Source organism: Protopterus annectens, chromosome 2.part1, assembly GCF_019279795.1.
Source record: "Protopterus annectens isolate FY-2018-M chromosome 2.part1, PAN1.0, whole genome shotgun sequence".
Classification (NCBI taxonomy): Eukaryota; Metazoa; Chordata; order Ceratodontiformes; family Protopteridae; genus Protopterus; species Protopterus annectens.
In genome coordinates, this window is record NC_056729.1 from 1,369,818,035 (window position 1) to 1,369,822,977 (window position 4,943).

Genomic DNA, 4,943 nt, shown 5'->3' on the forward strand with positions numbered 1-4,943 from the left:
AGAAAAAGTGTTTACAACCCCCCCGCCCCCCACCACCACATAACACTACAGACTTTCCTGAAAGTGTGTTAGCATGACCTCCGAGACTTGCTGCAAAAGAATAACAGTGGAAAATGGTTTAGCCTCACACCAAATGAGGTGACAGCTCTCCGTGAGCTGGAAAGGGATAAAAGTCTGCCCATAATGAGGGAGGATACTGGAACCGGTATAGTCCTGATGGAACAGGCTTGTTACATAAGCAAACTTGAGGCAGACCTGGTTAATAATGAGAACTATAGTGTTGTGAACCTTAAAACAGCCATACATAACTTTGCTAGCATCAATAAACTGCTTAAAACAATGGACAAGATGATTACTTTTGATGAGTTTCAGTACATGTTTGTGCCTTGTCCCAGTCAACGAAGTTTTTCGGTATTCCAAAATGCATAAGGATGCCATCGATCCTCCATTTAGACACATTGTGTCTAACAAAAGGACTAAGATGGAAAAATAATTCTGAGTTCATTGATTCACCTTTGAACCTGATAGTCCAAACCACACCATTCTTTTTAAAGGACGTTTTTGACATTTTTAAATGATGTCTTTCTTCATCAACCTACAAAGCCTGACAGGATGTTAGTTACGTTAGATATTGAATCCCTCTATACAAACATTCCACATACTGAGGGAGTGAAATATTTTAAGATCATTTTTATTTAAACAGTCTGCTTTTTCCACTGATAGGATTGACGCTATTTGTGCTTTGATTTCTAAGGTACTTCAGGGAAACTTTTCCCACTCTAATGGTGTTATTTATAATCAGATAACGGGAGTGGCAATGGGCTCTAAAATGGCCCCTGCATATGCCAATCTTGTTCTTAGTGCATGGGAAGCAAACACACTTGTTTAGCTACCTGGATTTCAACATACCAGACTATACAGACATTATACTGATGATATGTATTTTTTGTGTGGCAAAGTTCACTTTAAGACCTCGATTCTTTTATTCACTCCCTATCCAACAGCATACCATTTCTCAATTTCAAAATCTCAGGCTGTGGCTCTGTAGTACAATTCTTGGATACGGAAATCACTCTTAACACTAACTCACTGCGTTGGCATTCCAATGTTTTCTGCAAGAAAACATACTGGAACAATTACTTGGACTACAACAGTAAGTACCTGTTTTTTATGAAGAGAAATATTTTACAAGGTCAGTTCTTTAGATATTCCCACAATATCAGTAAGGATGGTAATATCTGTAAAAACAGACACTTCCTGATCAGCTTGTTTATGAATAGAAATTACCCTAAGCCTCTCATCATCTTCTTTCGGCTGTTCCCGTTAGGGGTCGCCACAGTGGATCACCTGTTTCCATTTCTTCCTGTCCTCTGCATCTTGCTCTGTCACATCAGCCACCTGCATGTCTTCTCTCACTACATCCATAAACCTTATCTTTGGCCTTCCTCTTTTCCTGTTACCTGGTAGCTTCATCCTTAGCATCTTTTTCCCAATATACTCCACATCCCTTCTCAACACATGTCCAAACCAACGTAATCTTGCCTCTCTGGCTTTGTCTCCAAACCTTCCAACCTGGGCTGACCCACTAATATACTTATTCCTAATCCTGTCCACCCTTGTCACACCCAGTGCAAATCGTAACATCTTTAACTCTGCCACATCCAGCTCAAACCCCTGCCTTTTTGTCAATGCCACTGTCTCCAACCCAGATAACATAGCTGGTCTCACTACCCTCTTGTAGACCTTCCCTTTCACTCTTACAGGTACTTGTCTGTCACAAATCACTCCTGACACTCTTCTGCACCCACTCCATCCTGCCTGAACTTTCTTCTTCACCTCTCTTCCACACTCACCGTTACTCTGAACTACTGACCCCAAGTATTTAAACTCATCCACCTTTGCCACCTCTACTTCTTGCATCCTCACCATTCCTCTATCCTCCCTCTCATTCACACACATATATTCTGTCTTAGTCCTGCTGACCTTCATTCCTCTTCTCTCTAGAGCATATCTCCATCTCTCCAGGGTCTCCTCCACCTGTTCCCTACTCTCACTACAGATCACAATGTCATCTGCAAACATCATAGTCCATGGGGACTCCTGTCTGATCTCGTCTGTCAACCTGTCCATCACCATTGCAAATAAGAAAGGGCTCAGAGCTGATCATTGATGTAACCCCACCTCCACCTTAAATGCATCCATCACTCCCACCGCAGACCTCACCGCTCTCACACTACCCTTGTACATATTCTGTACTACTCTTACATACTTCTCTGACACTCCTGACTTCCTCATACAATACCACAACTCCTCTCTAGGCACCCTGTCATATGCTTTCTCCAAGTCTGCAAAAACACAATGCAACTCCTTCTGACATTCTCTGTACTTCTCCATCAACACTCTCAGAGAAAACATCGCATCTGTAGTGCTCTTTCCAGGCATGAAACCATACTGCTGTTCACTAATCATCACATCCCTTCTTAATCTAGCTTCCATTACTCTTTCCCATAACTTCATACTGTGACTGATCAATTTAATCCCTCTGTAATTACTACAGCTCTGCACATCACCCTTATTCTTAAAAAATTGGTACCAAAACACTTTTTCTCCATTCCTCAGGCATCCTCTCACCTTCCAAGATTTCATTAAACAATCTGGTTAAAAACTCTTCTGCCATTTCACCTAGACACCTCCATGCTTCCACAGGTATGTCATCTGGGCCAACAGCCTCTCCATTCTTCATTCTCTTCATAGCTATCCTTACTTCCTCCTTGCTAATCCATTGTACTTCATGATTCACTATCCCTACATCATCCAACCTTCTCTCCCTCTCATTCTCTTCATTCATCAACCCCTCAAAGTACTCTTTCCATCTCCTCAACACACTCTCCTCGCTTGTGAGTATGTTTCCCTCATTATCCTTTATCACCTTCACCTGCTGCACATCTTTCCTAGCTCGGTCCCTCTGTCTAGCCAATCGTTACAGGTCCTTTTCTCCCTCCTTAGTGTCCAACTTTTCATACAACTCTTCATATGCCTTATCCTTAGCCTTCACCACCTCTCTCTTTGCCATGCACCTCATCTCCTTATACTCCTGTCTATTTTCTTCATCTCTCTGATAATCCCACTTCTTCTTTGCCATCCTCTTTGCCTGTATACTCTTCTGTACTTCGTCATTCCACCACCATGTCTCCTTGTCGTCCTTCCTCTGCCCCGATGTGATACCAAGCACCTTTCTAACAGTCTCCCTTACTAGCTCTGCTGTAGTTACCCAGCTATTTGGTAACTCTTCACTGCCACCCAGTGCCTGTCTTAACTCATCCCTGAACTCCACCTCACAATTACCCTTTTCCAATTTCCACCATTTGATCCTTGGTGCTACCCTCACACTCCTCCTCCTCTTCTTGATCACCAACATCATCCTACAAACCACCATCCTATGCTGCCTAACTACACTTTCTCCGGCCACCACTTTACAGTCTCCAATCTCCTTCAAACTGGCCCTCCTACATAAGATATAATCCACCTGTGTGCATCTTCCTCCACTCTTGTATGTCACCCTATGCTCCTCCCTCTTGTTAAAATAAGTATTCGCCACAGCCATATCCATCCTTTTCGCAAAATCCACTACCATCTGACCTTCTGCATTCCTTTGTTTAACACCATACCTACCCATCACTTCCTTATCCCCACTGTTCCCTTCACCAACATGCCCATTTAAATCTGCTCCAATCACCACTCTCTCACCCTTGGGTACAGTCATCACCTCTTCATCCAATTCACTCCAAAATTTTTCTTTCTCATCCATTGCACACCCAACTTGTGGAGCATATGCACTAACAACATTAATCATTACACCATCAATTTCCAGCTTCATAAACATCACTCTATCCGACACCCTTTTCACCTCCAAAACACTCTTTGCATACTGTTCCTTCAGAACAACTCCTATGCCATTTCTCCTCCCATCCACACCATGATAAAACAATTTGAAACTACCTCCGATACACCTAGCCTTACTCCCCTTCCATCTGGTCTCTTGCACACACAATATACCAACCTCCTTCTGTCCATCATATCAGCTAGCTCTCTCCCTATACCAGTCATACTGCCAACATTCAAAGTTCGGACCCTCACTACCACAGTCCTAGCCTTTCTCCTCTCTTCCTGCCTTCGGCCATGCCTTCCACCTCTTCTCCTCCTTCGGCCAACAGTAGCCCAATTTCCACCAGCACCCTGTTGGCTAACAGTACTGGTGGCGGTCATTGTTAATCCAGACCTCGACTGATCCGGTATGGAAATATTAACTGGTGACTGCATGAAAAGATTTGGTGAAGTTTTATACCGGATGCCCTTCCGGACGCAACCCTCTCCATTTATCCGGGCTTGGGACCGGCACAAAGAAATGCACTGGCTTGTGCATCCCCAGTGGCTGGGTTAGAAATTACCCTAAGCCTCTAATTGATAAAATTTTTGCCAAAGTCAGTGAATCACAGAGGTCCAGATTCAGACCAATACTTATGCATGTAATTTTGGACCGAACCCCTCGTTCAGAACACTACCATAAACAAACCCCACCCTGTAACATATTAAGACAGCAGCTTGGAACATATCCTTAGCTTTCCACTTCCTATTTGTTTGCACCTTAAACCAATATGAGACATTATTTCTAAGAACTGGGAAATTATTAGAAGCCACACCAACCGTTGAGAAAAACACTTTATAAAAAGGCAAAGCTTTCGGGCAAAAACCTATTTACTATTTACTGCACGCACATATGCATCAAAGCACCACCCGGTGAGCAGGGTAGGGCCTACATCAACCGCAGGGGCATCCCCTCCATCAACTGCCAGGTTGTATGTGATGCCCAGGGCATTATAATGAATGTGTGTGCAGGCTGCCCTGGAAGCTATGACGATTCCCACATATGGCATCTGATGCAG